This window comes from Haemorhous mexicanus, chromosome 3 (assembly GCF_027477595.1).
Source record: "Haemorhous mexicanus isolate bHaeMex1 chromosome 3, bHaeMex1.pri, whole genome shotgun sequence".
In the NCBI taxonomy this organism is placed as follows: Eukaryota; Metazoa; Chordata; class Aves; order Passeriformes; family Fringillidae; genus Haemorhous; species Haemorhous mexicanus.
In genome coordinates this window covers 112,340,413-112,357,071 of record NC_082343.1, presented here as the reverse complement: position 1 = coordinate 112,357,071, position 16,659 = coordinate 112,340,413, and positions in this window count along the sequence as shown.

Here is a 16,659-nt window from a genome sequence, read left to right as displayed (position 1 = left end):
ATTTCCTGCTCAAAACCTACTTACTCAAGCTCTCTGCCCTGTGCTGTGGGTAGTGGTGCCATCACACAAGCCCTTTTCAACCCAATTGTTAAACATAGAGGCGAACATCCTCACATCCATGACTTGTAGTTTCAGATGTGAAATGGAGGAGCAGAATTCCATACCTAAGCTAAAGGCACTCAGGCACTCCAGGGCATTTTGGTGCCAGTGCCCTGGGCAGCAGGGCAGGTGCAGGCATGTAAATGTGCTGGGTATCCCCTTACCCGGGCCAGTGTCACTCTTGACTATTTGAATGTTGGTTCAGGGGAGCTGTGCTGGTTAACACGAACAGCGGAGATGTTTTTTCTGTGGTGGAGAGTGTTTTGATGTTGATACTGATCCCTGTTTGATCAGTGTCAGGCTTCAGGATCTGAGTTCCTCTGTCCCTTTCTTGCTTGTGATGATTATGCAGAGCCCTGGCTGTGCTCAGCGGATCAGGGGACTCAGTGTCCTTTACAGTCTGAGTCTGGGTGCTGCAATGTTCAGCTCAGATGCTGGAGAAGTGGAGTTTATTTTGATGCTTCACACGCATTGAAATTAATATTTGTTTTCCAATGGCTTTGCCCTAGGCGTAAGTGAAGAGCCCCATAGTAGGGCCGGTGATGGGAGCCAAGAAAATAAAGCTGGTACTTTTTACAAGTTTAATTTGGAGCATATGGGGGAAAGGGTAAAAAATCAGAAGTCCCTGTGCCAGGGTTCCAATCTTGTCTGCTTGGGAAAGGGAAGACTTTCAAAGATGGCCCCATGCTGAGTTTCCCCCACACTGCAGTGCCCTAATGCTTCCAAATGAATTTAGACCCTGAAAGCTGTGAGGTATTTCCCAGGCAAGTTGTGTTAAGCTCTGCAGGGCATGGACTGCCCATGCCCTTTGGGTTAGTCCAGGACCTGTGACATTTGGCCTTGCACATTTCCTTAGGATATAACATTTTCTTTGAGAAGGGAAATGAAGTCTTTCAAAACAGAAGAGAAGATTTCCAAACACTCTGGAAAGTACATATGATCAAATTAAATGCAATTGAAAAAAAACTTATAAGGAAGAGAAAACTGGGAGTTTTAGTGACTACAAGAAAGTGGTCTGGGAGAAAATGAGGTATATCGCAAAGGAGCAAAACACGCCAAAACTAAACTCTCAGATGTTGCAAAAGAAGGAAAAAAAATCAAGGAGAAAGACCCAACTTTGAGGGGAAGATATGAGAGACATGGCACGGTTACCTAAAAAAAAAAAAAAAAAAAAAAAAAAAAAAAAAAAAATCAAAAATCAATCTTCACCAAAGTAAAAGCCATCAAAAGGCATGGGATGCCATCAAGTACAGGGACTTGCACCAAAGTTTTCCCAATTGATCCCCATTGAAATCGCAAGATTTTGTTTCCCTTCCCAAAAGGAAATAACATTTTGGGAAGGGAAACGGAATCTTGCGAACCCAAAAAGAAAGACTTACAAACACTCTGGAAAGGAGATAGGATCAAATGAAATGCAACTGAAAAAAAAACAGAAAATAGGGACATTTAGTGATTTCCAGAAAATGGTCTGGGTGGAAATCAGGTGCAGTGCAAAGGGCCAAACATGCCAAAACTATACTCACAGATGCTGCAAAAGCAGGGGGGAAAATCTCAGAGGAAGACACAACATTAAGGGGAAGATATGAGAGACATTGCATGGATGCTGGGAAAAAAATAAAAATCGTTGCGAAACTGAAAGCCATCAAAAGGCATTGGATGCCATCAAGTGCAGGGACATGAACCAAAGCTTGCTAAAATTCATCCCCATTAAGTCCTGCAAACAGAAAAGAAGGACTCAGAAACACTCTGGAATGGATATAGCATCAAAGGAAATGCAATTGAATTAAAAAAAAAGAAAATTGGGAAATTTAGTGACTCCAAGAAAATGTCCCAGGATTACATGCAGTGCCATGCAAAGAACGAAAACATGCCAAAACTAAGCTCACAGATGCTGCAAAAGCAGGGGAGAAAATCAAGGGAGAAGACTGTCAAGGATTTTTTGCAGATTGAAGAGTTTTTGCAGAACAATGGCCATATTCAGCCGATGCACAATCCAGCCTGCTTGGGATTGTGTCCATTGACAACGAACACATTCACAAACAATAATGGACATATTCAGAAAATGGGGTTGGTATATCCCTGAAAAAGATAGAAGAAGAAGAGTCATCAGGACTCAGCAAGTTTGTCAGTGAGCTTGGGAAAGTAAGAAAAAAGACAGTCCATGGGTGGGGCAGAACACTACAACCAGACTCATGAAAAATTAGATGATCCAATCAGCTTCCTATCTTAGACCCATGAACAGCTAGGGTGAAACAATCATGTATTAGCTAGAGACGTGTAGACAGTAGAGAATTATTATAAATATAGTCTTTTTAGGGATAATAAATTTGGCTTCACTGGATCAGATTGGTTATGGTGTGATGTCCCTGAACCTCTGCATCCCGCAACTTTCCCCCCACATTTCTGGTGGAGATCACGGGCAACCCTGAGAGGGACTCGAGGACGGCAGCTTGGCTGCTGTGCAGAGGGTCGGAGCCAGCCTTCGAGGAGCGGAGAGGCCGGTCGAAAGTATCCTCACTGCCCCGGTGAGAGAAAAAGGTTACTGGAGCTCCAGTCGTAGATGACTTGAATCTCGCCCTGATCAAGGTGAGCGGCCGGGGAGGAGATGGGGTCTGAACATGAAAGGGAAGGTATTCAGAAACTCCTCCGACATATACTCTCTAAGACAGAACATAAGTATGATGCTTCCAATTTGAAGGGACTATTACACTGGGCATGGAACATAATCTCATAGTAGGAGCACAGGGTGCCTTTGAGATTTCGACATGGGAAGCTGTGGGGCAAAGGTTGTGGGACTGCATTGCGTCCAGGGGGTGTGAGGCAAAAGAGGTGTCTAAGTATGCTACTTTGTGGAAGGCCATCATGAAAGTTTTACAGGCTTTAAAGGCAGAGAGGAAAGCTGCTGCTGCAGCTTGTGCTGCCCTTGCCTCTGAGTCAGATAAGCCTCAGGCGTTCCCGGTGTCCTCAGTTCAGCCACTGTTTTCTACCTTAGATATTCCCTCGCGCAGCCCACAACCCCTCAGCTCAGAATCCAGCATTACACCAACTGCTCCTCCAGCTCATAGTGAGAAAGAGGAAGCTGCTGCCTCTTCGGAGGTGTTGGTCTTCAGGCTAAGGGACACTTGTACTCGGAGTGAAAAAACCTCTTGGGGCTTGTTAGTCTTCAGAACAAAGGACAGTTGTACTCAGAGTGAAAAAATTGCTGATAACAGTAACTTAGAGACTAAACATGCTTACTGTAAAGGATAAGGAAGGAGATGTTGTTTTGAATAATACTTCTATTGAAGAGGATCTAAGATCTCTAGTGAACAATTTGAAAAAATTGGTAATTCAACAAAAGGATTCAGTTGTCCCCAAACAAGACTATTCTTTTGAAAAAATGGATCTACCAATGATTGTGGGTTCGGGCAGACAATCAGGAAAGTGGGTACCTCCCTCTCATTTTGTCTCTGAGCCAGCATCCGAGCTGGTTAAACGAAATCCTCCCTCTCATGCTGTAAAGAATGTAGAATTAGAATTGGAATGTGACCCTGAAATAGAAGCTGCACAGAAACAGAAGTGGCAGGGGGTTATTACAGAAGCAATTATAGAAGGGACTTTTCTCACAAATTATATACAGGCTTTTCCTGTAGTAACTAATGTTGCAGGTAGAGTTTGGGAACATTTTGTTTGGAAGATTTTAGAGAGGGTAAGAACTGCAATTTCATAATTTGGTTTAAAGTCCCAGCCTGCACAGTCACTTCTGCAGTGTATTTTTACCTCTAACACATTTATTCCAGCTGATGTGTATACCCTAATAAGACTTATAATGCCACCCCACCAGCAGGTGACATTCCATAAAAGCTGGGAGGAAAAGTGTGCCCAGGAAGCAGCAAAACCTAGGGCGCAGGGTGGTCCTCTGTATGGTTTAACAACACAACAGTTACTTGGCAAAGGGCCCTGGGCTACTGCCTCTGCCCAGGCTAGGAGCATTGATGAAGTTTTACAGATGAGCCAACAACTAGCCTATAACGCTATTCTTGCACTTCCAGATGGGTTACACACTAAGGCTTTTACACAAATTCACCAAAGAGAGAATGAGGACTTGGATAAATTTGTAGACAGATTGCATGAGGCTGTTTATGATCATCCTAATTTGGATTCGGACACAAAGGTGAAATTGTTTAATATGCTGGCTTTTGGCAATGCTAATGATAAAACTCGATGGATTTTGGGTACATTAAAGAAGGGAGCTGATGTCACAGAAATGCTGGAACTGGTGGCTAGGATGACAGAAAGGCAAAAAGCAGCCCATGTAGCTGCTGCGGTACAGGATGCAGTAAAACCACTGCTTTCTAATCTGGAAAAGAAAGCAGAGGGAAAGAACATTAAGTGCTTTGGATGTGGTAAAATCGGACATGTTCGGAGTCAGTATCACTTTGCAACTATGAAAAAGTTTTGTTCTATCTGCAAGAACGATAACCACAATACTAAAGAATGTCGGTTCCAGGGAAATGACCTTGGCAACGCGCCCTCTCCGCACGTGCCGAAGCAAATATGGAGAGCTGCCTGGATAGCTCAGCCTCCCAACGTGGAGGAGGAGGGGGACTTTATTGACTCAGATCGCCAACAGCTGGAAGTGCTGGACTGGATTTGGAAACAGCAGTAGACGTCACCATCATGGACTCTGCTGTACACCTGATAGATACTGATGTAAAAGGACCCTTGAGGGGTGAGCTTAGTGCTTTTCTGTTAGGGAGATCATCTGCCTGTAAAAAGGGATTGCATATAATCCCTGGGGTTATTGATGTGGACTATCAAGGGGTTGTTAAAATTATGGTTAGAACATTTTTCCCTCCTGTGTCTATTCCCAAAGGTTCACGAATTGCTCAGCTTGTTCCTTTTAAGTCTTGTGTCCCCTGTGCAGGTGACAAGGAGCGGGGAACAGGAAGCTTTGGTTTCACAGGTAACCCAGAAGTATATTGGGCCATGGACGTCACAAGAGGTAAACCAGACAAACAGGTAACCCTTACCCATCCTAATCGTAATTCTATTACTGAAAAACTCACAATTGATGCTGGAGCAGATGTAACCATCATTTCAAACACAGTATGGTCTAAAGAGTGGACATTGGTCAACCCTGCTTTAGGCATTGCAGGTATTGGGGGGACTCAGGCAACTCAAATGAGCAAAGATGTAATTACCTTTGCTTTCCCAGATGGAGTAAATGCATCTACAAGGCCTTATGTCATGCAAACTCCTGGTGCTTTACTAGGTCATCTTGGTAAAGATCTGCTAAGCCAGTTAAAAGCTACCATTGTCACACAGCCTTTTTAGCAGCGGCCACTGGGGGGCAGCCAATCCTCAAAATTAGCTGGTCCTCTGGTAAACCTGTGTGGCTTGATCAGTGGCCGCTGTAAAATGAAAAGCTGCCCATAGTCCAACAATTAGTGCAAGAACAGCTTGAAGAAGGGCACATAAAACCATCCACTAGCCTGTGGAACACTCCAGTTTTTGTCATCCCGAAAAAGAGTGGGAAATGGAGGTTGCTATATGACTTACATGCTGTTAATGCAGTGATGCTAAGTATGGGTATCTTGCAACCTGGTCTTCCATCTCTTACTATGATACCTGAGTCATGGAATCTATTGATCATTGATCTCAAAGATTGTTTTTTCACTATTCCCTTGCATCCTGATGACACAAACCATTCTGCTTTTTCTGTTCCATCTATTAATAAGGCAGAACACTACAAAAGGTATGAATGAACTTGTCTTCCCCAAGGTATGAGAAACTCCCCTATGATGTGCCAAATTTATGTTGCTTGGGCATTAGAACCTGTTCGGCAACAATTTCCCGAGTATATCATCTATCACTACATGGGTGATATATTGGTGGCTGGTAAACAGACTCTGTAACTGTTCTAAAAACCATGACAGTTTTGCTAGAGCAGAGGGGGTTAAAAATTGCTCCTGATAAGGAAGGTGCAGCATTCTGCTCCTTGGAAATATCTCTGGTGGCAGATTGATCAGTCTGTAGTAAAACCACAGAAACTCACCATTGCCACTGAAATGAAAACTGTACCTGATGTTCAGAAGTTGGTTGGAGATATTCAGTGGATTAGAACTATTTGTGGGATAACTAACTCAGAACTTGAACCATTAATACAGTTACTAGGTACTTCATCTCGGGCAGATGAATGCAGGACCCTGGATAGGAGACGATAGCGTGCCTTGGATCACATTGCCACAAAGGTTGCTACATCACATGCACATTGTCTGATCGAGGATGTTCCAGTTCAATTGATGATCATCAATCACAGCAAGGAGGATGACAACTATGCCAAGCATCCTTTTGCCTTAATTTGTCAATGGGTTAAAACTCAGGATAATCCTTTGGTTATTTTGGAATGGGTGTTTTTACCTGTAAAACAGTCTAGAACTATTACCACTCAATTGGAAATTTTTGCTCATTTGATTATGAAGGGTAGAGGGAGAATTTTGGAAATCTGGGGACATGAACTGTATGCAATTGTAGTACCACTGGCTAGCTAGTATCTTGAATGGGGAATTAGACATTCTGTTTCTTTTCAGATAGCTTTGGCTGGTTACGACGGTAAAGCTGACAACACTTACCCACGACACCAAGTGTTATCTTTATTGGAACATCAGCGTCTGGAGGACAGACCCTGGAGATCTGGCTGTCCAGTATCTGGGCAGACAGTATTTACAGATGCAGGTAAAAGGTCAAAAAGGGCTGCCTGCACTTGGCAGCAGGACAAAGTGTGGAAAAAGCATGTCATTTTTGGAGAGGCAAAAGATACATTGCAGACATTAGAATTGAAAGCTGTGATTTGGGCTTTTGAAAATTGGTATAATGAGATCATTAACATTGTTTCTGATTTGCTTTATGTAGTTGGCTGTGTCCAATGCCTCGAAAGAGCAGTACTCAAGGAGGTGAGCAAGAAGCATTTGTATTCCCTTTTAAGCCGATTGCTTAAAAACCTAAACCAACGGCAGCAGGAATACTTTATTACTCATATTCAAAGTCATCAAGCTCTCCCTGGTCTGTCTGAAGGTAACGCTCGAGCTGGTCGGTTGGTAGCCACTGTCTGGCAAATGCCAAACCCTGATCAATTTCAGCAGGCTAAAACTTCCCATGCCTTTCTTCATCAATCTGCTAAAATGTTAGTTAAACAATTTGGTGTTCCCTTTACTAATGCTTCTGGTATTGTGAGATCCTGTCCTGATTGTCAACAAGATGGCATTGGTTTAGGCACTGGTGTTAACTCTAGGGGTACTCAACCCTTGCAATTGTGGCAAATGGATGTAACTCATGTAGCAGAATTTGGTCCGAAAAAGTTTGTACATGTTTGTATTGATACCTATTCTTTTGTTATATGGGCTACTCCCTTAACAGGTGAGGCAGCACGTCATGTTGAGAAACATTTGTACAGTTGCTTTGCCATATTGTTAAGTGTCCCCTTAGCAATCAAGACTGACAATGGTCCTGCTTACTGTTCCTTAAGATTCAAACGTTTCTGTAATTTACGGGGTATTCAACATGACACTCATATTCCACACAATCCTACTGGTCAGGCCATTATTGAGTGTGCTCTTCAGACGTTCAAGGGCATGCTGCAAAAACAAAAAGGGGGAACTACTGTTTTTTCCTCAGGGTTATCCCCTGAGGAAAAAACGGCTAAGGCCATCTTTGTGCTTAATTACCTTAGAACAACAGGAGATGGGGAAGATCCACCTATTCTTGTGCATCATGCCCTCACACGTAATCCAAATGAGGAATTGCCATGTTCAAAAGCTCAGAAACAGGGGTGTGGGAAGGACCACTACAGTAAAACTAATAGGCAGAGGTTATATGTGCTTATTTACTGATAAAGGCATTCATTGGATCCCAGCCAAGTGGACGAAGCCCTATCTGAAACCACCATCATCAACCCATGCTGCGTGCAGAGGTGGAGAGTCGGTGAAAACACCAATTCCAGACAGCCCTGAATCCACTTCTCCAACACCTGACAGCTGAACAACAATCGGAATATCTGCCAAGTTTGCTGGAGTATGCTGAGGGATTATTAGCAACTCCACATAGGCTTAATATATAAGGGTTAGATGTAAACGGACTCCATTTACCTTCACTTCCATCACAAGTTGAAAATCAGATAGAAAAGGCTTGTTATCTGCATGGTTATGCATGCAAGTCGTGGCTTAAGGTTCATTGCATAAAGTGTAACTTAAAAACTTGGTGACAAGTTCGTCAAGAACATAATTTAGCCTTGGTTAGAGAGAAAAAGAAAAAATTTAGGCCTATTAGTCTAATATGCAATAGATGCTCTAACCGCCTTAACACTCTTACCCCAAGAGCAGCATTAGCTAAATTTTTAGGGCATAACTGGGGGGGATATAAGAGTTTTCTCCAGGATGTATCTTTGATAGAAACATATAAGCAGAGATTGTTACTGTGAGTGCAGTTTACACTTGCTTTCATTGCTCTAGTAAACCACATTGTACTAGGGAGCAAGATAATAGCTACTGAATGTGGAGTAGGAATAGCAATATGCAAATACTTCATGTTAGTGATAGGGAATGGGAACGGGCCAAAGCATTTTGGGCAAAGCGCAGGCATGATTGTAGACAACGGCAGCAATGGCAATAGTCTGGCAGATATTAACAATGTTGCTTAGTGCAGTGATTAAGGAGACGCAGGGAATATACAATATAGAGCAGCGAGCTAACATGTGGGTTACATGGGCTAACAGAACAGGGCAAGAATCCTTTTGCTTATCACTAGCTACACCTTCGGATCCATTTCATACCTGTTTAATTGGAGTTCCCTTAGACTCAATGGAAGAAATCAGAAAATGGACCAGAGCTCAAATTTATGGTAACTTAATTAAGGCCTGGTCAAATTGGTGTACTAAAAAAATGGAATAATCACAGAAAATCGGTGTGAAAAACAAAAAATCCCTAGAAATCCTTTAGAAGCTCTGGCATTTACAATCACTCAAAATTTAAATACTACGAGTCAACAGCCACAGGAATTGGATATTCTGGAATCAGTGCCAGGAAATTATTGTTTGTTCTTTGAGTACTTCAAGGGCAAAGAGCTGATTAGGGAAAGGCCAGGAAAACCTGGAGACAATAGCACTTGGATATCTCCTGTTTCTTTGTGGTATTACAGTACCATGGCATACTATGCCAACTGGACACTGTCTGTGCCCCTAAAACAAAAATCAGCAAGCATGTTGCCTCCTGGAGTTTTTCTCATTTGTGGAGATAGAGCTTGACCTGCAATTCCTCAGAAAGCATTAGGAGGACCATGCTATTTTGGGAAACTGACACTGTTTTCCCCTAGCATTCAACAGATGCTTAACATCAGGCACAAATACCAACATCAGAAATGTAGTGTGCATTCATTAGGCTCAGGCTGTAAGGATAATGTAGAATTGTGGAATAGGCCTTCGGTTATACTGGCATCACTTTTTACACCAGGTGTAGCTTCTTCACAGGCCCTTACACAATTAAAGTGATTAGCCTGTTGGACAGGAAAACAAATTAACATTGTATCTGCAATACTGAATGAGCTTACCACTGATGTAGATAGCATACGCCACGCTGTGCTACAAGACAGGGCTGCTACAGATTTTTTGCTGCTAGCACAAGGACATGGGTGTGAGGATTTTGAAGGGATGTGTGGCATGAATCTCTCTGACCACTCTGAATCTATTCACAAGAAACTGTCACTACTTAAGGAGAACATGAAGAAGCTTACAGTGGTTCAGAATTCTTTTGATGAGTGGCAAAAATCCTGGGGAATAACAGGCTGGCTCAAGGATTTACCACGCTTTGGCATTATGATACTTTGTATTCTTTTTTCAATTCTGCTTATAGTGCCTTGCTTACTACTCTGTGTGCAGAAACTAATTGACCTTGCCTTAAAATCAGTCTGGCTTGTGCAAAAACAAAGCCAGGGAAATGTTGAGGGTTTTTTGCAGATTGAAGAGTTTTTGCAGAACAATGGCCATATTCAGCCGATGCACAATCCAGCCTGCTTGGGATAATGGACAATGGACACGTTCACAAGCAATAATGGACATATTCAGAAAATGGGGTTGGTATATCCCTGAAAAAGATAGAAGAAGAGTCATCAGGACTCAGCAAGTTTGTCAGTGAGCTTGGGAAAGTAAGAAAAAAGACAGTCCATGGGTGGGGCAGAACACTACAGCCAGATGCATGAAAAATTAGATGATCCAATCAGCTTCCTATCTTAGACCCATGAACAGCTGGGATGAAACAATCTTGTATTAGCTAGAGACGTGTAGACAGTAGAGAATTATTATAAATATAGTCTTTTTAGGGATAATAAATTTGGCTTCACTGGATCAGATTGGTTATGGTGTGATGTCCCTGAACCTCTGCATCCCGCAATTTTCCCCCCACATTTCTGGTGGAGATCACGGGCAACCCTGAGAGGGACTCGAGGATGGCAGCTTGGCTGCTGTGCAGAGGATTGAGCCAGCCTTCGAGGAGCGGAGAAGCTGGTTGAAAGTATGTGATTTCAATGGGGACCAACTGGGCAAGCTTTGGTGCAAGTCCCTGCACCAAAAGGCATCCCATGCCTTTTGATGGCTTTTGCTTTTGTGAAGATTTTTTTTTTTTTTCCGCATCCTTGGCATGTCTCTCCTATCTTCCCCTTAATGTTGTTTTGTCTTGGTTTAGGTCAAATTTGGGAGAGGATCTCTAAAAGGGGACCTCTCCAGAAAGCAAACTTACATGGCCCTTTTCCCCAATTGGTTCGAGAAGAATATCTCGGAAAGAAGTGGAAAGAACTTGTTTATTTAACAGGCACAGTTTTCACCCCTCAGCACAAAAAATGAACAATACTGGATGACACCACTTTTTCACCGCTCTGAAAAAGATGACAAAGTCTGAAAGTCTCTCTTGGGGGTGGTCACTCTGTTATCGGTCCCTCTGGTGCTGGGGTAGCTGTTGCAGCCACAGGGTGCAAACTCTCATTGTCTCTAGGTCCCAGTCCGGGGCAGGTTTGAGTAGGTCCAAAACAGGAAAGGAGAAACAGTCCAGGAATAAATTTGGACTGTTTAGCTAAACTAACTAATGAGAAGAAGCAAAAAGCAAGAGCAAGCAGAAGCGAAGCAGAAGCAAGAGCAAAGCGAAAAGCAGGGCAAAAAGCAAAAGTAGCACTATGTGATGTTGTGGTGTGAAGCTAAATCCTGTCCCTCAGCTGTGACTACTTCCTCCTTCCCTTCCCCCTGCCCTCTTCCTAATTGCTGTCTGTCAAGTTCCACATTCCAGCAAGGGCATCGTGTGATTGGCAGAAGTTCAAAAGATGCTTTTCAGACCTGGAGTCATTGTCCTGTCCAGGTGTCATTGTCCCCTGAGACCCTCCCCCTCCCACCTGGTTGGTGGCTCACCTATCCTCTCCCTCCCACCTCCCTGTGAGCTTAAAAGGTGTTGAAGCCATGCGGTCGGGGTCTGTTGGAGTAGTTACCGAGATTCAGAACTGTATCACCCTGGAATAAACTCTGGATTTAACCCTCCGGCAGAACCCGCTCTCTTTCTGTTCACCATCGCCTGAACTTTTTCCACTAGAGGTAAACTGAGTTTTTACTTTGCATGGACTCATTCTGAGTGCCAAACTGCAACTGCCAGCGAGCCAAAGGTGTCTCTGAGGAGAAATATCCCCAGCAGTCACCTCTAGCTCAGTGCAATCAATAATGTACTGTACTGTCTGTATGTCCCTCCTGCTGTGGGGGAGCGACTGATAACAAACCAAAACCAAACATTCACTCTTCAGAGACAGTCTTGAAGGCACAGAGCATAATATCCAGCACAAACAACACATACGAATGGGGATACAAGCATCCTAACGTCACCCTAGGACATTCCACCCCTTATCTCCATATCGTCAACCTACTTCCACCCATCATGCATTTTATTCACATAAAACTTCTATTTGTTTTCCCAAAAATTACAAGCAATACCCATCATGACTTCATCACATCCCCACACCGGACCACTGAATCCAGGCCCCATACTACAGAGCTGCAGGATTCTCTACTTTCACTTCACTCACTCAAAACTCCATCTTTCACTTGCTCAGACCTTCAACTCTTACACATTTATTTCTATCTCATGTCTGTATGGTTTAATGTACAGACAATGGTAATAACATCTAACAAACAGTGATATTTGCATATCATTCTCACCCCACAGTCAGTTCTCCCTGAGGTACACATCGTGTCGTTCCATCTCTTTGCATTATCCAACAACTGCAACTTGGTCCCTGAGTAAAGACAACCCCACTAATGGGTTTGTCTGTACTCGAGGAAGAATTGACCCACACGGTCTTCCCTAACAAACTTCTGACATGTACCACTGGGACTTTATCTCCATCTATTATATTCAGGGACTCAGACTGGGCAGGACCTGCTCGGTTGGTGGAACCTCGGGTGTTGACTAACCAGGTAGCCTTTGCTAAATGCTGGTCCCAATTTTTGAAAGATCCCCCACCGAAGGCTTTCAACTGGGTTTTTAGTAGTAGTAGTAGTCCGTTGTACCTCTCTATTTTGCCTGCAGCTGGTGCGTGGTAGGGGATATGGTACACCCACTCAATGCCATGTTCCCTAGCCCAGGTGTTGATAAGGCTGTTCTTGAAATGAGTCCCACTGTCTGACTCAATCCTCTCAGGGGTACCATGCTGTGGCATTGTGTGTTTTTAGAATCGGTTATTCCTTTTGTAACTCAATAATGGTTCTGTCCTCAGTTCCCCCCCATGTACTTCCCTCACAATGGTTTCTCCCTATTGGAGCTGCCCTTCCCTCCCCTGCCTGTCATGGTAACCACCCCCCTTAGCTCGAGAATTCTCTGTGTCAGTCATTCCTTAATTTGATGTATGATTTGTCCCTGGAGTTTTTCCCCTCCCCTGTGTGATCCTCAGTGGCTTAGCTGTAACCCACGCTCCTCCCTGGGACCTCGTGATTGGTAAGCTTTGTGTCTTCTCCTATCACACCCACTCCCTTTATGAGCGCCACCCCCCCCTCCAGACCCCCTTTGTCGCCTGTCCCTGAACCCAGCAGGAAAGAAGATTAAAAGATCCTTGGTACTTATACAGGCATCCCTCCTCCTTCCTTTGCTTCGGTACCTCGTAGCCGAGATCCGCCTGCGCCACCCACGCCACAGATGGTAACCACTACCAGGGTCCGGAGGGAATCCGAGAGTGGCACTTGGTGCGGACATCTTCAGCCGGGCTGGGGGCACCCTAGCCGGACACCCGCACAGCCCCTGCGGCCGCAGGAGAGAGGCTGCACCATGCCTCCAAAGGACCTGCTTTTCAAGGCTCAGGATGGTGTTATGGGCCGTAGCATGAGACACAGGGTGGGTCTCCAGCCATCCCGTGGTGGCTTCCACCATGGTCAGCACGTAGCGCTTGCCTTGGCGTGTCTGGGGCAGTGTGATGTAGTCGATCTGCCAGGCCTCCCCATACTTGTACTTGGACCACCGCCCACCATACCATAGGGGCTTCACTCGCTTGGCCTGCTTGATGGCAGCACACATCTCGCAGTCATGGATGACCTGAGAAATACTGTCCATGGTAAGATCCACCCCTCGGTCTCGTGCCCACTTAATAGGTGGCATCTCTACCCTGATGGCCTGAGGCATCATGGGCCCATCGAGCTAGGAATAACTCTCCCTTGTGCTCCCAATCTAGGTCTATCTTGGACACCCCTATCGTTGCAGCCTGGTCTACCTGCTCATTGTGTTGGTGCTCCTCATTGGCTCTGCTCTTGGGGACATGGGCATCTACATGGCGGACCTTCACAGGTAGCCTCCCTACCCTGGTAGCGATGTCTTTCCACTCATCAGCAGCCCAAATTGGTTTTCCCCTACGCTGCCAATTGGCCTCTTTCCTCCTCTCCAGCCATCTCCACAGAGCATTGGCTACCACCCATGAATCAGTGTAAAGGTAGAGCCTTGGCCATTTCTCTCTCTCAGCAATGTCCAGGGCCAGCTGAACAGCTTTTTGAGTTCAGTGAGTTGGCTTGGTCCACCTTCTCCTTCAGTAGCTTGAGTGACCTGTCATGTGGGGCTCCATACGCCTGCTTTCAACTTCCGGTTCATCCCTACGATGCGACAAGAACCGTCTGTGAAAAGAGCGTGGCGTGTTTCCTCTGGTGGCAGTTGGTAATATGGAGGAGTCTCTTCAGCACGTGTCACTGGTTCTTGTTCTTCATCTGTGACACCGAAATTCTCACCTTTGGGCCAATTTGTAATTACCTCCAAAATCCCAGGGAGATTCAGTTTACCTATACGGGCGCGCTGAGTGATAAGAGCAATCCACTTGCTCCATGTAGCACTAGTGGCATGGTGAGTGGAAGGAACCTTGCCTTTGAACATCCACCCCAGCTGCCAGGACACAGTGGAGATTCTCTTTATACTCTTCTCAGCTCTCGGCACACTTAGTTTCTATACCAGAACAGGTAAATATTCTCTAACCCAGAGGGTGAAAGTTTGCAGGCTTCTGCCCCTTGGATGAAAAATTTACAGCAATTACTTGCCTCTTCAATGCTGTCTGTTTTGCACTAATCTCACCAGTAATTCCTGACAAGTCTGTAGCATTTGCTGTGCTCTGGATGTGCCCCAGAGCCATGGGAGCAAGGGGTAGGGGAATTGCCTGGATGAGGCCAATGGGCAATGCCTGTGGCATGCCAAGGTGCTTGGGAGAATGATTGACAGGTTGATTGCCAGAATGATTGACATCCTGGTCTGAGACACCTTAGCAACAGCCTATGGTGACTCAGGTCAGCTGATGAAGGGCTTTCTGGGGTGTATGACTGATTTAAGGTAGAAAATTTGTCTTTCAGAACCACATGCTGGCCTGACTCACCCCACAGCTGCATGGCTCAGCATGGCTGGGAGATCTGATGACTAGGAAGATGCTTCAAATGCCCAGTCTAGAACGTTTCATAATACACACAAAGCCTGTGCAATCACCTCATGGGCATAAGCCAGCCAAGAGTTTATCACTGAGGCTCAGGAATACTTTTTGAAACCAGCCACTATAATTTATGATCACAGTGGATGCTTTCACCCTCACACACTGGCGTCACATCAGCAAACTTGGAGTAAACTAGGAGGAACAGTTGTCACTCGTAGTGTAATTTCGGTTACTGACTGCTCCTTCAGATGTGCAGAAGGTCCCAGAGGTGATGTCCAGGGTCAGGCAGTGCCAAAGGGTACAGGGCAGTACTGTGCATGCTGCAGACAGAGAATTAAGAGTGTGCTTGCACAAAATGCTGTGCAGCACAGAGCATCTCTGCTGTCCTCACAGTAGTATGTGTGATATATAAATATGAGGAACATTTTGTTATCTTCCCTGTCAGTTTTGGATATGTGCCTGTCATGCAAAAAGAGAGAAAAGGCAATTTTTAAAACCATCTGAGGGTCTGCACCAACTGCAGGGCTGATGTGCATATCTACACAGGCCTATGAGCATCCAAATCCTTCCTGAATCCAAATTCAGCCACATCTAGCACCTTATGACCCTTGCATGCTGTTTGTTGATGCCCAGGTGTTGCCAGCTGCATGAACTACCTGCCTACCTGGGCTGGCTCACTGAATTGTGCTGATGACTGCATCCACATGGAAATATTACATGTATCAACATGGAAATATTATTAACATGCAAATATTAGGAATATTCCGCTGCTGAGTCTCGGTACCACTCGCTGAGGTTTGCATGAACATGTAAAAGTTAGGAAACAGCTGCTTTCAAAGCAGCTGCTTCTGAATAGCAAATGCATATTTTGCATTAGATTTGGTTTGCAAGAGAAGGGCTTTACTCTTGATGCTATGAGACCTGCCAAGAATGGCAGAGAGACCCTCAGCCCACGTCTGCTGCCAGCCTCTCGGCAAAGTGCCAGCTGTTGAAATTGTACCAAAAGGTCCTGCTAAGAGCAGGGCATATATATACTGATGAATAAATGAATAAATAAATAAACAAACACTTGCCCTTGGGAGCAGATACTTAATAGAAGACAATAGGGTAGTTCAGTTGGAAGGGACCTACTGCTAGTCCTACGGCCTGACCACTTCAGGTCTGACCAGAGTTTAAAGCATCTTCTGAAGGGCCAAATGCCTCTTAAACACCAGCAGCCTTGGGGCATCAACCACCACTGTCAAACACAGGCTGTGTGGAGACCTTAGAGCACCTTTCAATACCTGAGGAGAGCCTACAAGAGAGCTGGAGAGGGACTTTGGACAAGGGGGAATGGCCTGGGTAGGCAGGATTAGATATACTAGGAATAAATTCTTGACTGTGAGGGTGGCGAGGCTCTGGCATAGGTTGCCCAGAGAAGCTGTGGCTGCCCCATCCCTGGAAGTGTTCAAGGCCAAGCTGGGTGGGGCTTTGAGCAACTTGGTCTAGGGGGAAGGTGTCCCTGTCCATGGCAGAAGGTATGGAATGAGATGATGTCCCTTCCAACTGAAACCATTCTGTGATTCTATGACATAGAAAGCCCTTGTGATGAGATCCATCAATATGGAGCTG